Source organism: Eupeodes corollae, chromosome 3, assembly GCF_945859685.1.
Source record: "Eupeodes corollae chromosome 3, idEupCoro1.1, whole genome shotgun sequence".
Classification (NCBI taxonomy): Eukaryota; Metazoa; Arthropoda; class Insecta; order Diptera; family Syrphidae; genus Eupeodes; species Eupeodes corollae.
Window position 1 is genome coordinate 31125593 of NC_079149.1, and position 18975 is coordinate 31144567.

The 18975-nt window shown below is 31.5% G+C and overlaps 1 protein-coding gene across 2 annotated transcripts in view; it reads left to right on the plus strand.

Annotated features, from left to right (window-relative positions):
• LOC129948954 (ion transport peptide-like) overlaps window positions 1-18975 on the plus strand; it is a 90887-nt gene that overhangs the window by 10519 nt on the left and 61393 nt on the right. The window contains exon 1 of one of the 2 annotated variants that reach the window (XM_056060113.1): window positions 2644-3864. The exons of the other annotated variant lie outside the window; for it this stretch is intronic. The gene's annotated coding sequence lies outside the window, so the exon portion shown is untranslated. Of the gene's footprint in view, window positions 1-2643; window positions 3865-18975 lie in introns of those variants that run through there. 2 annotated transcript variants of the gene reach the window in all.

Genomic DNA, 18975 nt, shown 5'->3' on the forward strand with positions numbered 1-18975 from the left:
GATTATGCGAGTACCCTCAGCAAGAAAACTCTAAATATTCTAGCAGAGAGATTTCGACAGTCTCCCGAGAGTTGCTCTCGAGAGTTTATTAGTAGAAGTACTCTTAAATGGACACGCACCTTAAGACATCTGGCATGACAAACCAACGCACTAACCATTATGCCACGGGTACTACTTTTGCGTATATTTGGTCACTTATATTAACTTCCTCGTTTTCAAAATATTCTTTAAAACTTTTAATTTTTTACAAATTATCTTGCAACAGCTTTACAAATAAACGTTTTTTTTCTGCTATGATCTGTCAACTGTACGATGTCCTTTTAAAAACCTCTACAAAATCAAACACTATAAATATTAAGTTAAATCTACGTTTAAACCCTTAACTTCAAAATTCATGTTCTTTGGTAAATTTGGCAACATTAATTCAACTGTCTTTTTAACCATAGTTCAAAAAGTTAATATATTTTTGTATTAGTTTTCCACCATTTGCCAAAACAAAATCTTATTTGCAAATGAAAAGCTTTCCATAATTCTAAATATAATTTGCTAGAGTTTATTGTTTCTTGAAACAGAAAGAACAAAAATAAAATAACGAAACTTTTCACTTTAAAAGACTACGCACTTTGGAAATTTCAGTTTGGTGAAACGTATTTTGTAATGAGTGAATTGCAATTAAAGAATTTTTCAATTCAATAATTGCCTCTGGTAAAATATAATTACTGAGGAAAAGTGTAAAGTTGCAAATCGAAAATTGTTAGGAGTAACAAGGGCAAGTTCATATGTTTGACTTTTTCATGGATAAAGCATTGTTACATTTTTTATGAAAATTTAGTTTCTTTTAAAGTTTGGACTTTGTCATTAATCGTTATTGCGGTGACAAGATTAATAATTTTCATTTGCAAAGCCTCACAGAACAACATCTAACATGTTGGGCTAACATTACGTGATTAAATCCGCAACTCGTGGTACTGTGCACCACTCTCTTAAAAATGTATTAATTTTTTGACGATCATAATCATAATCAATGTTGTGAAGTTTAACACTTCTGCTGTAAGTTTAATAAGTTTAACGCGTTGTTTGATCAGTCTTTTTTGGTCTGTAGCTGTAATGAAATTCTCTCAGAGAGAGGAAAACTGCCAGATAGTATGGAATTCATTCTTAGAAAAATTGTCTTTCAAGCAATGCGAAGGACGACGACGTCCGTATAGCAATATGACACTTGAAAGTCGGTAAGGGGAAATTATTTTACTTCCTCGCAAGCGCTTTTTTTTCCCCAAAACTACCAAATGTTTGTATGACAATTATTGACAATTTTGGTCAAGGCTGGGAACAGATTTATTATTGGTAATGACAAACTTTTCAATAATATTATGACACTTCAAATGGCAGCTGAGTTTAAAAGGTGTCAAATGCCAGTGCTACCAATCCAAAACATCGAAACAAATGATTCTATACCTAACTTGAAATTTGAGTAAAGGAAAAAGTTTTAAACTGTTTCAAAGTATTCGATTTAAGCATTGTTCAAAACAATCGGTCGAACGGAAGTATCTAGCCCTTCCCGTCATTTTATCCTAAGTGACATTTTCTATAAAAAAAGACAGGATTTGTTATTAACACATAATGAATACAAGTTGTATCAAGGACCAGCATATAGCTTTTGATTTTTCGTTTACATACGATAAAATCATTTCATTTCGCTTACGAAAAATTTATGGGAAGGGCTCGATATGATCAACATATCGTTAATAGTTTTAAATAAAACTATTTGACTTATACTAATTTACGACTATCTCTAAGTCGTCGTTAACAGTAAAAAAAATTTTCTTCAAGGCAGGAAGAAGACTTAGGTACAGCTGAAAATATTTTGCATACATATGGGCAACAAATGCTAAAAACAAAAGGAGCATCGTTACAAGTTTTAAATAAGACTAGGTATTTGACTCACTGTAATTTACCACTCTCTCTAAGTCGTCGTTGACAGTAAAAGCTTCTGTTCAAGACAGGAAGACAACTAAGGTACAGCTGATCGTATACTGCATTAATAGAGGAAACAGTTGGAACAGTTATAAATTAAAGATGAAATTCATGAAACATATGCTAAAAACAAAAGGGGCCTAAGAACAGAATCCTGAGGAACACACAAGTGATTCGATAAGTAATTTTATTCAAAATTTTTCAGAAATTTATAAAAATATAGTTTTTACAGAAATGATCTTTCATGAGAATTTTGAAAGTTTTCTGCCGCTTTTGATAATAATCTCAAAACATTACAAGTTTTTAAAAGCTTGTACTAAGAACAAACTAAGTAAAACTAAAAACTAACCAACTAAATAATGTTACGCACAATTTAAATAAATTCAATGGGGGGATATATTCAATTTGTGAATCAGACTCCGTTATATACGGTAATACGGTATATATGGTGTATGGAAGCCCCATGTTTCAACTACATCATCCCCACAATACAACACACAGAAAAAATCATACAATACTTTGGTTGTTTTTGTTGTTGTTGTTTTTGTTTTTGTATTGTTATTGTTGCTTATATGCATTCTGGTGGGCTTTGAGTTTTGAGCTCTTATGCCTGCCTTTAGTTCTTTTCTTTCGGTTGACCGTATATATTGTCTTAGATAAGACAACTGCGCGTCCCAAAGCCGAATACGAATTTTTTTATCCTACGAATAATATCGCTAATATAGGTATAAAGATACTTGTACTACCTATCTATATATTCTCGAGATACTTAGTTTATATATACGTAAAATATATAACTGCCGGAAAGAGAAAATCAGTGATTTATACGCATTTTTATTTCTTGGTGTGTTTTTGTCTTCTTCTTATATTTTTCTGTTTGTTTGGGTCAAAATTATCGTGTGACTGGATTGTTCCGTTCATTCTCTGGCTAGTACCGAACCAAGTCGTCTGCTTCCTCATCTATAGAATTACATAGTATTTTCTCGTGCAAGTAACGCGACGCTTTTCATATCGAAATTGACATAGATATTCGAGTTGTATATTATTGTTTTTTTTTTTTTTTTTAAAGAGTTAGACTCAAGCAACCATCGTCATCGCCATCTCCATCGCCGTCAACGCCGCCGCCGTTGCAGCAACTGCAAAAGTTAATTTTATTTTTCGCTGAGTTTTTTCGCTCACTTTTGTTTTTATTGCAACATACGCATAAGCTATATACACATTGCAGTCGCTAGGAACTATATAATCTTGCGGATGGCTGTGTCATCCAATTAACGGTTGAAATATGCGTGTTAACTCAAAAATATTGCACTCCCCCAGTTTTATATATTAAATTCATACTTTTCGAGTAATGAGCGAATTCCTCAATGTGCGAAAAAAAGTTCGTTTAAGTGAGTGAAATATATAGTTTCCCTTGGCCCTTTGGGAAGGTTCTTTTTTGAAGCAGAAATTTTATTTAAAAAAATGTGCATTGTGCAGTGATAGTTATTTAGTTAAATAAAGCAGAAACAACAAATAAAAATAAAAACCTATCTATGTATCGAGATCATCGAATAAATAAAGATCTAACAAAAATTCATACAAAATGGAGAAAATTAAATCATGCAGAGAGAATTTGTATTTAAATTTGAATCATTTTTCCATCACATCAGCTCCAGTTTCAGTTTCAATTCTAGTTCCAGTTCCAATTCCAGCTACAGCTACAGCTACAGCAGCAACAATTATTGTAGAAAATGTCCATTACACATTCACGTAGAAATATTTTTGTTTTATTTAATTTTTCGGCGCACTTAATTTTATTTAAGTCACATAATTTTTTGGGTAACCTCTGGCAACCCCACCCAAATAAAATTACCATTAATTGGCAAAGGCAAAAATCGAAAAGTGCTTAAGGTAAGTAGATTTTTAATTTATTTTTCCTTTGTTTGTCTTTTGGTCTTTGGATTTTGTCCTCCTCTAGGAACATAAGTCATTTAAATTTTCTAATTTTTGGGGCCTAACACTTGACTACACAGTATAGACCTATTCAATTGTATTATATTATGAACAAACATATTTAAGGTTGGCCCAATTTAAGTTTATTGACATTTCAGAAAAGTGGGAACACTATTTTACTTGATTGGAGGGACTATAATATGTACGAATTTGTTACAAGGCCTTCCTGTTTGACCGAATGTTTTGTGTGATTGTCAAAATATTTACAACAACAACAAACTGTCATATTACAAAGCCCACCATCACCACCGCACCACGCCGCCGCCGCCGGCAGCGACTCGCCATGGTGACAGGAGGAAACTTAAATATAATACACATATTAATATTGAAATCTATAAAGTGTCTACTCTTAAGCGTGAAGTATATAATAAATGCAGTGTAGTAATAGTCATGTTTTGTTACACATTTTTATGATTAATGGTTTAATGGGCGTGTTAAATGTGATTCTCTGGCATTGAAAACAAAAATGTCTGATTAATACGATGTATGTATTAGTGGAAGAAATGGCTCACGTCTGGCGGTTGACGGATGTTGTAAAACAAGTGTTTTCTAATGATAATACAGTGCGTTTGTTGTATTCAAAGTTTCCCATAATAATTATCACACTGCATTACCTAAATATCTGAAAGGAGAAACTGTCGAATGAAGGAATCATCCCAGAAGTAAGAGTTTTTGAGAAATACCCAACTTTTGTAAGTGCAGAATTGAGTTCAAGTTCTTTAAGAACCTTTGTTTACAAGTTTCGTAAACAATTTTAAATTCATTAAAAGAATTATATTGGCATTATAAAAAAGAGAGATTTGGTAATTTTGTGTTCAAAATTCTGTGCATGATTTATGATTTAACAATTATAAGAAGAAGTTTTTATGTACCCGTGGCATGATGGTTAGTGCGTTGGACTGTCATGCCAGAGGTCTTGGGTTAGATCCATGCTTATATGCCATCTAAAGTTTTTTTTACGGGGGCTGCCTCTTGCGAGGCATTGACAAACTCTCCAAGTGTAATCCTTGTCATGAAAAGTGCTTTTTCAAATTAGCAGATCGGATTCGACTTAAAACTGTAGGTCCCCTCCATCCCTGACAATAGCATTCGCACACAGGAAGGGTCTAAAGACCACATGCGAGTAAAATTGTATTTAATAATTTAGTTGTAGAACAAAATAACGCTAAAAGTCGTTGTGCTAAAGCTTAACATTGTAATTAACCGGATTTGTTGGTGTTAGGTGTTTTCTTCGAAAAATGAGATTTGAAAGCTCTTTACTGCCTTTAATCATACGGTAACCTTAAAATTCTTCTTTTTGGCCTGACAAATAAACCATTTAACATAAAATATATTAATGATACAACTAAACCATGATATCACATGGATTGAAGCAACATGTTCCATGAGTGACAACTCGATCACCAAATCTCTTGAACTTGTGGTGCTTTTAAACTTTTCTACCGCCTGAAAATCGATAATATTGCTGCCTTTTATTAAATTTATTTGTCTTTAAAATGTGAATTACCTGCGACACGTGCACACGTGTTTGTATGCAAAAATAAAAGAAAAAATAATACTACGTTTTGCCTTAGTTCAAGGCTAGTGACGCACAGTCACCTTAGCTTATCACCATAAGAACCCAATTTTATTAAAACAAAAAGATATTGGCTAAAGAGGTGAATATGTCCGTACTTTTGTTTGTCTTTCAAACCAAAAGACATTTTGATCAATATTAACAAAATTTGTGTAATCTTTAATCTAGCACGCTTTAAATTAAGCGTAGGAGAAAAACGATATACCTGCATGTATGGCACACTGACCAACTGATTTATTATGATGCTTAATCTTTGGTTATAACTTTAATCTATCGATTTCAAGGTGGTTCATATTTTCACGGGCGCGTTCGATGTTTCGATGGATGATTTCAATCATCATGGCGGCTGTCGCTTGAGTTCTACATTGGCTCCGAGTTCCTCTACCAATGCTAGACTAGACATACAAAATGATCTTAAAGTGAACTTAAAATGTAGAACTACTTGATCTAAGCGGAAAATCGTCAGGGATATTTCATGATATTTTTAAAGGTTTACTAAACTGAGATGAGCCCTCTGTGGCACATAAAGGGTGGTTAAATTTTAAGAACCGGTGCTGATTTTGAATAAAACATACATTATTTAGAAAATTACTGTCACTTCTTTTTAATCATGATAATATTTATATCTTTCAATTATGCATGGACAAAAATATCGGCCAAATGAAAGCCGCCAACTTGGCGGCACACCTCCATCCGACGGTCTAAGGACGCTGAAGCATAATTTAGGTTATATGCCTTTAATGTGTCGAATTATCGTAACCTTTAGCTCTTGACTTGTTGCTGGCTTATCGACGTACACTTTTTTTTAAAGAAGTCCAATGGTGTCATCACATAATCTTGGATTATCGTTGGCGCAAATGCGGTAATTCTGATGAAGATGATTCCCTTAAAAGATTTTGACTAATGACGACGCTTGCAACACCTTGTAAGCGTGTAAATGCAAAGTTTTTTTTGCATAATATTCATAAACGATGATCGAAAGCGGTGCAATTTTTAGGCACGACGAAGAGTTGAGGTAAACGGCTCTTTAGTGACGTTATCACTAACAGAGGCAATATTTTCTGCATTACGAGCTGTACTGGTGTTTTCACATATCCTTAAGACCGGGTTTGCTAAAAATTTTGCACGATTTTTTCTAATGTACTCACATTTCGACGATTAAATTGACCGAACAAATCCCGAAGTGCACGATAAGCATTTTGATTTTATTGATTTTGATTCTCATAATAAGGCTAAATGATTTCAATGCTTTGCTCGATTCTGTATATTTCCATGGTTTAAATTGAATTATTCTAAAATTGAGAAATGTCAAATACAATGCAGAAAGAAATTTTACGTTTCATTTTGATTCACATTCAATATCGGCCCTTCAAATGTTTCCACTCTTTATTAAATGTAAATGTTTACGTCATTTAATAAACCAAACGAGGCTGAAATGCGACCTACACTAATAATTTCCCATCTTGGTAGGTTTTCGTGTTGGGGTAAGAAAGTATATTTGAGCTGAAAGTATATTTTTACCAAGTTTTAGTATTAGATTTTTAATTTTAATAAAAAAAAAACTTTCAATTCGATTTTTCTCAAAATTTTACTAAATGTTCAAAACAATATATTTTAAAAGATAAAAGTAGTTTAAAGCCAATTTTTCAAAGTGTTGAAAACATATTTGAACCGAAAATCAATTTTTACCAACTTTTGTTAAATTTTCTTTTAAGTTCTTATTTTTTGTAAAAAAGTGTCAGTTCAATTTTTCTCAAAATTTTACGGAACTTTCACAATATTTTTTTTTAAAAGATAAAAGTTGTTTAAAGCCAAATTCTCAAAGTTTTGAAAAGATATCTGAGTCAAAAATCAACTTTTACAAACTTTTATTAATTTTTTTGAGTAGGTTTTTATTTTTTGTGAGAAAATTGTCAATTCGATTCTTCTCGAAATTTTTCAGAATGTTGAAAACAATATTTTTTTATTAGCTAACATTTTTTGGAAGCCATAATCTTAATTTTTTGAAAAATAATTGAGTGGAAATTCAATTTTTACCACAATTTATCAGATGTTAAAAACGTTATTTTTCGTGGCAAAAAAATGATTTTGGAAATGATTTTCATTCGTAAAATGTTCGAAAAGATTATTTTTTTTCAGTTTTTTCGATTTTTAAAAAAAACGTTAATTGGTTTTTTTTTTAAATATATTGGTTTTATTCTCACGTTACTATATATAACACAAAATTTAACTCAAGTCTCTTGCGTCATTAGTTTTAACCAAAATGTTCACATATGTACATCTTTCTAAAAATCTTTTAATTCAACTCTAGGGACCTTGAAACGTCGAGAAATGTCAAAATTTTCAATTTGACAAATCGGACCCATTACAATAACTTCCTATGGAAAGTTAATAAATAGCAAATACAACATATCTCTGTAGCAATCGGGATTGACCGTATCGGCACGGTCAGGGCTGCCTTGAAAGTAGTCTAATTTGGAGGTACAATTTTCTATGACTTTTTCCACCATTGCCATTGGTGGACGTATGTTTATCGGCTACAACGTAGTGAATATTGTCCTCCAAGTAATCAATCTATTTTGACATATTAGCGTTTAGTTTATAAGTTGACAATTGCTAGACTTAAATTGTTCGATTTTGTGGGCTGATTCAAAGGTTCGTTCATAGCCTTCACTGACTGCAATTGTTTTCGAAGAAGTACTAAAGGGATATTCCACCAACCCATAAATCAAATCAAACAATCAGTCTTTGTGGATCAAATGGTGTCTCAACATGCACTTGAGGATTATCATCAAACCAAATATGTTACTTTTGTTTATTGATGCACCCATCCATTCAAAATTCACAAAATACGTAGCTCAAAAGCACCAAGGTGGCAGATTTGAAAATTGGTTTCATGACAAAAAAAATTGCAACCTATAATGATGACTTTTATTTTATACTGTTGCAAAATTGGTATATAAATAAACTTTGACAGAGCAGCGCACAGAATGCTACACATTTTTATTAACTTCCCATAGGAAGTTATTGTAATGGGTCCGATTTGTCAAATTGAAAATTTTGACATTTCTCGAAGTTTCAAGGTCCCTAGAGTCGAAATAAAAGATTTTTAGAAAGATGTCTGTGCGTGCGTGTGTACGTACGTACGTACGTCCGTACGTCCGTTTTTATAAATCAAAAAAAAAATGAAAAAAAAAATTTGACAAATCCAAAAATTTTACGACTGAAATATGATTTCATCTCTAAAACAATTTTGTGCAAAGAAAAATAATGTTTTTGACATCTGATAAAATTTTGAGAAAAATCTAATTGACAGTTTTTTTTACAAAAAATAAAAACTTAAAAAAAATGTATAAAAATTGGTAAAAATTGATTTTCGACTCAAATATCTTTTCAAAACTTTGAGACATTGGATTTAATTTAATTTTATCTTTCAAAACATCTTGTTGTCAACATTCAGTTAAAGTTTGAAAAAAATCGAATTGACAGTTTTTTTACAAAAGTTCGTAAAAAATGATTTTCGACTAAAATATCTTTTAAAAAATTTGAGATAATTGGTTCTTACTAATTTTTTCTTATAAGAAATATTGTTTTCAACATTAGGACAAATTTTGAGAAAAATCGAATTGACAGTTTTTTTACAAAAAATAAAAACCTGAAAAAAATGTATAAAAGTTGGTCAAAAATTGATTTTCAACTCAAATATCTCTTCAAAGTTTTAAATATTGGCTTCAAACTAATTTTATCTTATAAGAAATATTGTTTTCAACATTTGGTAAATTTTTTAAAAAATTCTAATTGACAGTTTTTTTACAAAAAATAAAACTCTAAAAAAAAAACAATACCTACTAAAACTTGGTAAAAATTTACTTTCGGCTCAAATACCTTTTTAAAAATAAAAAATATTGGCTTCAAACTTATTTTATTTCAGAGAAAATATTGTTTTCAATATTCAGTAATTTTTATATAAAAATCCAACAGTCCGTTTTTTTCATAAAAAATAAAATCTACAAAAAATAGTGCGCAAATTTGGTAAAAATACATATAGACAAACTTTTAAGCAAGACAAATCGACAGACGGGATGGAAGTTATAAGTGTGGGTCGCATCCCAGCCTCTTTTTTAATACTGCTTAGAACTAAATACCTTACAGAAACCATCAATTCGGGAAAGTTTTTCTAAGTTTGATAAAATCAACAAGAACAAAACAAAGCACATAATTTAAGCTTTGATTTATAACATGAATACATTATGTATCTATATTAAATAACCAATAATAAAAACAATGCATACAAAACATTCTACAAGAAAAATACGTCAAATCATGTCCGGGAAGGTTCCCGAAATGACCACCATCTTAAATGCGATCTGGCTTTGTCAATAGGAACATATTTGAGGTTTCTTTACTATTTCGAGTCGTAAAAAAGAATTTCTATAATTAAATGTAATAAGTATGATCACGGAATGACGGACTATTGATGGACGCTCTACGAATAATGAATATAGAAAGGTACTTTACATTTAGATATAATTTATTTGACGACAAATACTCTGACAGTCGGCTTTTTTATTGTTCTCTTCCTCGATTTTTTTTTCAATTAAGTCAACATTCAAGATATTCAATTGCTAGCAAACCCAATTCTGCACCTTGAGGATGTTTTTAAAAGTATATTTTTAGAATTTGAAAGCGTTGTTCAGATGTCAGTGTATTCATTTCGAAATTCCAAGCCAAACTTAAAGTTAATCACTTAACAGCTGAAAAAACAGACAGTCAAAAAAAGTTTTGAAAACTTAAAGTTCTATGAGTTGAGGAACCAAAATTCGAAGAAACTTAAATTAGAAACCCCAATCTTAAGAAATCGTCACAATAATGCAGTGTCTTCAATTTGATAAAACCTTAGACTTTATTTCTTTACATCAGAATGCTTGTAAAATTATGCCAGAATATGTAAAGACATTTTTACGTCCAATTTGTATTTGCAGTAATTGTTATGTGAAAATTCAATATGTATATAATTTTAAGTAACCTAAATGTTAAATATTTTCTTAATAATTTCTAAATTAATTCCATATGAGCCTATTGCTTTTATCTACCATCGTCATATGAGCCCAAATTTGACGTGTAGGCCTACTCTCGTCTTACCATTAATTCAATCGTAATCTTTTCTTTTTTTGCACAAAATCCAGTTGGCATAACCTCAAATTTATCGTTTATGTAAGTTTCCACGTCAATATGAACATACAAAGATAAGAATTGTTAAATTGTACACCCTTTCCAATCGAACTCCCATATTTAACCTTTTTCATAAAGATTTACACTTGTCTATTAGACAATTCCCTCTTTTGGCATTTATCTGATCGGACAATCAAAACTGAAAACTGATTCACAAAAAAGGAATTGACGCGGCAGATATATAAGACGAGACAATAATAAATGTTTATGTAGTTTTATTGTATAAGACGACCGACTACGAGTATCTGCAATTTGCAGTTATAATTATAATAATTTTCCACTTTTGTTATTACGTTTACATTCGACTCATGTATATACACAATCTGATTGATGTAATTATTATTATTATTATCTGTTGAATGAGTGATGATAAAGACCTTGGTAAGGGAAGGTGAGGGGGGAGGATTTAACTACAACTTTTTACCTGCAATTTGATGAATACAAAACAAAAACAATCACATTGGGGGTAGGGTAGAGCAAATTTTCCACTTCAAGAAAATTCCATATCGACTATAAGAATCTGCGACCCATTGGCACGCTGCCGGTAATACAGTTTGTTTGTTTTTATGTTGTATTAATTGTTTCTCAGTTTGAAATTGAATCATTTTAATGAAATGACATTATTATTATTGCAACAATCATTATATGACAGTCACATCGGAGGTATAAAGTTGTTTTAATATTAACTGTGTTACTGTTTTTATTATAGGTACTTACTGTAACCAACTTTGACAACGGTCTCTTTATTTGTCAGTTTGAAGCTTGGACTGGATTTGTTTTTCATTTTATTTTTGTTTGCCATAAATGGATGGAAAATTACGTATAACTGTCAACGAGTTGTTAAATTTTGTGTTTGTTGTATTTTACTGTAGAAATTGACATAATAGAAAAGAAAAATAAGGTACATAAAATATTGTCTAATCGAGAGTTTGTTTTCTTTGCGTAACTACTGTTTCGATTATAAATAATGTTTGCCAATAATTTATTTCTAAATTGTTTAACTTTTACGATATAAGTAATTTATTGTACGAGATTGATGTGGCATAATCATTTTATTAGATTTAAGATAATGTTGATACAGAAAAAAAACTGAATGTACTTTTTGCATGTTTCATACATATGAAAAGATAAAGAAGAATTCATAAATTTGCACTTATTGTTTTTATCAATGGCAATTATCGATTAAACATTAAAGGAAAGCATTCCGAAGTGGTCATGTCATGAAATGTCGTTATCTTTTTTAAACTTCTGTTTATTAGTCTTAGACCCGATTAATTTATTCACTACTAGAAAATTAAATTTACTTTGGGACTTTTTTTTAAAATATATGTTAAAAACAAATAATATTGCGCTGGCATTTGAAAGCTGTCAAACTCAGCTGTCATTTGAAGTATCATAATGTTGAATGAGTTGAATGTTAATGGATCGCTTAACAATCGAACAACGCTAAAAATTGTTTTAAAAACGTAGCCACTTTTCGCAGATTACGCGATGATTCTAACTGTCATAATCCTCCTTTGGTTAGTGCGTAAGACTGTCATGCCAGAAATATGTTGTCAATCCCTCACTGTGCCACTTAAAATTTCTTTTTATGGTTTATGTATCTTGGAGGGAATTTACAAATACTTCACTAGTAATGTTTGCCACTGAAAGCGCTTTCTCAAATTATACGTTCGGATTCGGCATAAAACTGTAGGTCCTTTCTATCCCTTACATTACTCACAAATAAGATTGGATGCGAGTGTAATTCTTTAGGCCCCCACTCTTCATGTTAGGCAACAACATTTATTTTGAATCTTCTGACTATGTCAACAATTGGTAGAAAATGGTGAAGGGAGTGCTAGCGTTACTGATGTCTTAGGGCACCAAAATGCATGCTTATTCGAAAACTTCGCAACTATTTTTAGTATCTTACTCGTACTAAGCTTAGGACATGATTTAGGTAATTTTAAACGATTATAAGGTTTTAAAGTTAAAACCATGGAATGACTAGTTTAACTAAGACAACATTTTTTGCCGAATGTAATTATTAGAATTTAATTTTGTGTTTTTTTATAACTCGTAAGCTACATTTGTTTTATTTTAAATTAATACAAATTTTTCTGAAGATATTTCGATATATTTTAGGCTTTTTGCAGAAAAATGGTTTCAAGTTTCAAGCAAATCCTTTCGAAGAGCTGGATGATGGAAAAGTTGACTACTTAGTAAAAATATGAAGGCAACCATTCGATTCTTGGTTAAAAACCCAAGCAACTAAGACCGAATTACAAATTGTAGGCATTTAGTCACAAGTAATTGTAATACTTCATTTTATTGTGGAGAAATATTCTTAAGGCTGATGTTGGTAAATACACTTTCTTAGTTTGACCGATGTCAAATTCCAGCCCTATATTTTCTTCAAACTGTAGGTCGTATATATAGGTAAAAAACAAAAAAACAATTTAAAAATTTAAATCCACTAACCAGGTCCTTGTTGCTAAAGTTAAAATCACGGAATGGCTGGTTTTAATTTAAACAATTGTCTAAATCCAAATGACATCCTTCATTGCCCTAGAAAAAACGCCTTACCAATTGGACTTGAAAGATTCACACTGTGTGTTTTTCTCGGAAGCTAAAATTGTTTTGTTCTATATTGAGAAAATTTTTTCCAAAGACCAAGGTTTTGAAATATTTGAAAACTCGGCTTTGTGCCACACAGAACGAAAACATTCTTTTTATGGATTATTTACTTCCCATAGGAAGTTATTGTAATGGGTCAGATTTATTGAATTGAAAATTTTGACATTTCTCGACGTTTCAAGGTCCGTAGATTCGAAATAAGTTATTTAGAAAGATGTCCGTACGTCTGTATGTCCGTACCTTCGTCCATAGCTCAAGAACCAGAGGAGATATCGACGTCAAATAAATTTTGTTATACAGATAATAATGCAGAAAGATGCAGAAAGGGCTATCAAGAAAATTGCGTGGATGGTTTTTTAGCAGTTTAAAAAAAAAGGTGAACATTTTGGTTAAACCTAAATATTTTACGAAGCAATAACGCTAGGGACTTGAATTAAATGTTATATTATATATTGTAACGTGATACCAAACCAGTATATTTTTGGAAAAAAATGCGATTAACATTTTTAACATCTGGTAAAATTTTGAGAAAAATCAAATTGACAGTTTTTTTTTATAAAAAATAAAAACCTAAAAAAACATTATTCAAAGTTAGTAAAAATTGAATTTTGACTCAAATATCTTTTCAAAACTATATGATATTTCAACTACTTTTATCTTTTAAAAAACATTCAGTAAAATTTTGAGAAAAATCGAATTGACAGTTTTCTTACAAAAAACTTAAAACCTAAAATAAATTTAACTAAATTTGGTAGAAATTGATTTTCGACTCAAATATCTTTTCAAAACTTTGATACATTGGCTTTAAACTACATTTATTAAAAAAATTTGTTGTCAATATTCAGTAAAATTTTGAGAAAAATCTAATCAGTTTTCTTACAAGAAATAAAAACCTAAAAAAAAATACTAAAACTTGGTAAAAATTTACTTTTGACCTAAATAGCTTTTCAAAATTAAAAAATATTGTCTTCAAACTTTCTATTTTACAGAAAATATTGCTTTCGATGTCCGCTTTTTTATAAAAAAGTAAAATCTACACAAAATAGTACTCAAATTTGGTGAAAACTGATGTCCAGTTCTTGATATTTCTCTAATTAATTTCAATCATCCAATTTGTAAAAATTTAAGAAAAGCTACTAAAATTGGTAAAAAATTGTTTTCGACTAAAAATCAATTTAATAAAACTAGATTTTCAAACTAAAAAATTTCCTTATATGAAAAATATTGTTGGCAATTTTAAAATTTTTAAGAATACTTCAACTGACAACTTTTTTAACCCAACACTAAAGCCTAAAACCCTTTTAAGACAAATCGACAGACGGGATGGGAAGTTATCAGTGTGGGTCGCATCCGAGCCTCTTTTTATGGTAATCAAATTGATTATTAAATTAATCAATTTTCAGTAACTATTTTGGTAGTGAATACGACAATTTGACCAAAGTTCAAGTTGACTATCAACTATTGTAAATATGATAACTTTTTTTTGTGCAGAAAAATGCTTTTAAGTCAGAATCAAATTACTTCGAAGAGCTAGATGATGGAGATGATTTGACAAGGTTACCTTTCTGTTCTTAGTTGAAAACCATAGCGCTTAAGAACGAGTTACAGATCTTGAAATACTAAATTCTGTGGTAAAGAAATATGTTTAAGGCTTGCGTTGTTAAACTTTCTAATGGAACACAAAATTGTACCTATGCACGTACAATTTATACAGTTGGAAATACCAATTAATAGGTTTGTTTTCTTTGTTTATTTTCGCGAGCTGCCACTGTTTAGACTGGTTCGGACACCCATTTTTTATAAAAAAAAGTATTTACTAGTTTTTACAATTAAAAGAGAGGCTTCAAATTTTTGGAGTCACTACTAAATTACTTCATATTTAGAAAATACTACTTAATAAAATGTTAAACAATAGGTTGTTTTAAATTTTGCGCCAATGTCTCTACCCATTCTAGAGATATTGCCCACGAGAAAACTTATTCCGAAAGGATCAACTTAATTTATATAACCGAACCGTTTATGCAATAATTTCCAATAGGAAGTTAATAAACTTGTGCATAATCTCTGATTACCATAAATAATAAATTTTAAATGTTAACACTTTTAACAAATGGTAATATTTGAATCTCTGTCTTTTATATCCGACTCGTGTTTAGATTTCTGTTTGATTAAATAGCAAAAATGATGAAATACTTTTATTCACAAAGGTACATAGATATTCGTTTATAGTACACACATTTAACGAATCTATAGATACCTAAACTTAAATAACCGCACTATTAAATCGGTTGAAGATTATAATTTTTATGTAGTTTAAATTATTATCCACAAGTTGTTTATCAATTAAAAATAACTACTATACAGTGGCAAAAACATTTATACAAACGTCAACCATAAAAATTACTATAAATTATAAGAGCACAAGACATACATAAATGTAAACGCTTATTTACATATTAAATTAGTGAGTAATTAGTACAACTGAGTACAACTGACTAATACTTGCTAGTTGATATACAAATAATAAACAAATAACAACAATTTTAAATATTCCCACCTGGGTACTGGAAAAAAAGATACATCTATAGCTAAAGAGATTAATTTTATACTTATAACTATTTTTGCTTAGATGATGTTGCAACTTTAATATTAATAATATAGTAATTAATTTTTTAGTGACGTAGTTTGATGATTTTCTATTGAATGTAATATTTTCCCATTGATAAACTCCGGAACTACAAAATTAGTGGTTGTGTGGAATATTTTTTCTTCTAATTGTTTCAATGGAATTAACACCCACAACAAACATATCAAGTTAAATTTTCTTCTAAATCATATTCTTATTTAACTTCCCAATTTATATAAAACAGGTCATGGAATTTTTATTTTTGGTCGACAATTTAGTTTTTTTAATGATTTGTTTGATGACTAATGAAATTTGAGAGTTGATATTCGACAAACTCTAAAATGTTCCTCAATTCAATCAAAACTAATCAATCATTTTTTAAACACTAATAAATTTATAATGACACTTACAATACTGTGCAACATTTTTGCAACTATCACCGCCTATCAAAAAAACTAACGTTCGTATATACAAAAGTTGTTCCAACCAAATAATTTGTATTGCTCCAGACTTTTTTATGTGTCACCTTATTGTTCATAATCTGAAAGCACTAATCCACCGGCAAATTCTACAAATTCACTACTTTTACAAAAAAAAACAATAATAATTTCAGCTGTGCAAAACGTTTGCAACTAGTGGCTTGATCTGTTTTGTTTGTCTAAGCCAGTTTTGATCAATAAAACGGTTTTTAAGATAAATTCTTTTTAAATTGAGAAAAAAAAATGTTTTAATAATGGCGGGACACAAATATTCATCGGATATAAATCCAGAAGAAAACACACGGAATCAACCAGGGAGGCAAAAATTGAACTTAGGTTACCTATTGGCCCATCAACTATCAGACGTCATCCACTGCAGACCAGACTGCGTGGTTTTCAGAAAGCAAAAAAAAAAAAACAATTTATTTTTAAAAAATTAAAAAGCTTGTTTGGATTCTACAAAAACTCATCTCAATTGGAATCCCCATAAAAGGGAAACGGTCTTGTTTTCTGACGAATCAAAGTTCAATATGCATGATCGGGTGAAAAACAACATGTCACAGGCCAGAGGTGAGAGGCTAAATCTAAAATACACTAAAGGGACGATCAAACATAGAGGTGGTTCAATTTTGGTCTTGGGCTGCTTCGTTGGTCAAGGATCCCGGCCAATTCAGCACGTGGTGGGCATAATGACGTCTGAAGACTATGTACACATCTTTTGTAACACCATGCTGCCTTATGCTCATTGGAAATGGACGTTCCAACACTTCAATTATCCCAAACGCAAGTCTAAGTGTGTTATATAAAAAAAAAAAGATTGAGGTTTTACCATGGCCAAACCAATACTCAGTTTGGTTCTCTTGGGAATGAGAACTTTTATCCCGAATAGGGTTAAAAGCATCAGACCTAAGGAAAACGCATGGTTCGATGCGAGCTATAAAGAGGTTATTAGGGTTAAGAAGGTTAGTTTCCGTTGTTTTAAAGCCAATCCAAATGAGGAAAACCGGAATAAGTTGAAGCAAGCCAGGAAGGCCTGCAACGCCCATATTCAACGGACCAAATTTTTACATGACCAACAGTTACGGCAAAAAATACTGCAATGTCCCAAAGGCAGTAAAAATTTTTGGTCATTTGTAAAAAATACAAAGAATTCTTCCTCTTAATCGGTTCCTATGCTCGTTGTGAATGACACTCCATTTGTTAGGTCTTTAGAGAAAGCAAATCTCTTTGCTAGGCAGTTCGCCGCCAATTCAACGCTGCCAGTGAGTGTTATGACTCCGCCTGTACTTGAGCGAGTTAATGTCTGTCCTACTCCTTAGGTCTCGTTCCCAGCGGATGGAAAACCGCATTTGTCCAGCCTATTCCCAGAAAAGGCGAATCTTCCTCACCGTCTAATTATCGTCCGATTGCACTTACGTCCCTTCTTTCCAAGGTCATGGAAACGCTGATTAATTATCAGGTCAAGAAATATCTTGAAGAACGAAAGCTTCTTAATGACCGACAGTATGGCTTTCGTAGCAATAGGTCCACTGGTGATCTCATGGTTCATCTCACCGAACAGTGGAACAAATCTTTACATAGTTTTGGAGAAAGTAAGATTATTGCACTAGATATTTCAAAAGCATTTGATAGGGTTTGGCATCAGGCGCTCTTATCGAAAATGCGTGCTTTCGGTTTGCATGAATCCCTAATTCATTGGATTAGTAATTACCTTTCGAATCGTTCAATACAAGTTGTATTGGATGTCACAAAATAAATGCTGGTGTGCCCCAGGGCTCTGTTCTATCTCCAACACTCTTTCTCATTTTTATTAATGATCTCCTGTCTGCAACATCTAATCCAATACATTGTTTTGCTGACGATAGTACTCTTAGCTTTTCATATTCGTTTTCAGATTAACACCCCTCTTCTTCGGATGTGGAATTGCAACGACAAAATATGACAAGCTCATTAAATTCCGATTCCGAAAATGCAGCAAGATGTTTGGGGTTTCTAAGGCGATGCAAGAAGTTTTTCTCCCCCTCTGATCTGGCTGTTATTTACAAGACTTATATGCGTCCAAAGCTTGAGTATAACTCCCATATCTGGGCTGGTGCTCCTGCAACTTACTTAAGCCTCTTGGACAGTATTGAACGTAGAGCATTTATACTGATTGGTGATATTACCATCATAAGATCATTTACGTCACTTGAACGTCGTCGAAATGTTTCTTGTCTCACCCTCTTTTACCGTTATTTTAATGGTTTATGCTCTAGAGAAATAGCCAGCTTCATTCCTTCCCTTAAGCAGTTCAACCGTAATACTCGCGCTTCTAGGAATGCTCATCAATATACCCTCGAGCCCATCTTCGGTCGTACTGTCAAGTACAGAGATTCGTTCTTTAGCCGTACTATGCGAATGTGGAATGCCTTGCCACACTCTGTCTTTCCCAGCTATATTCAGGAATTCAAAACCAATGTGCACCGACATCTCCTTTC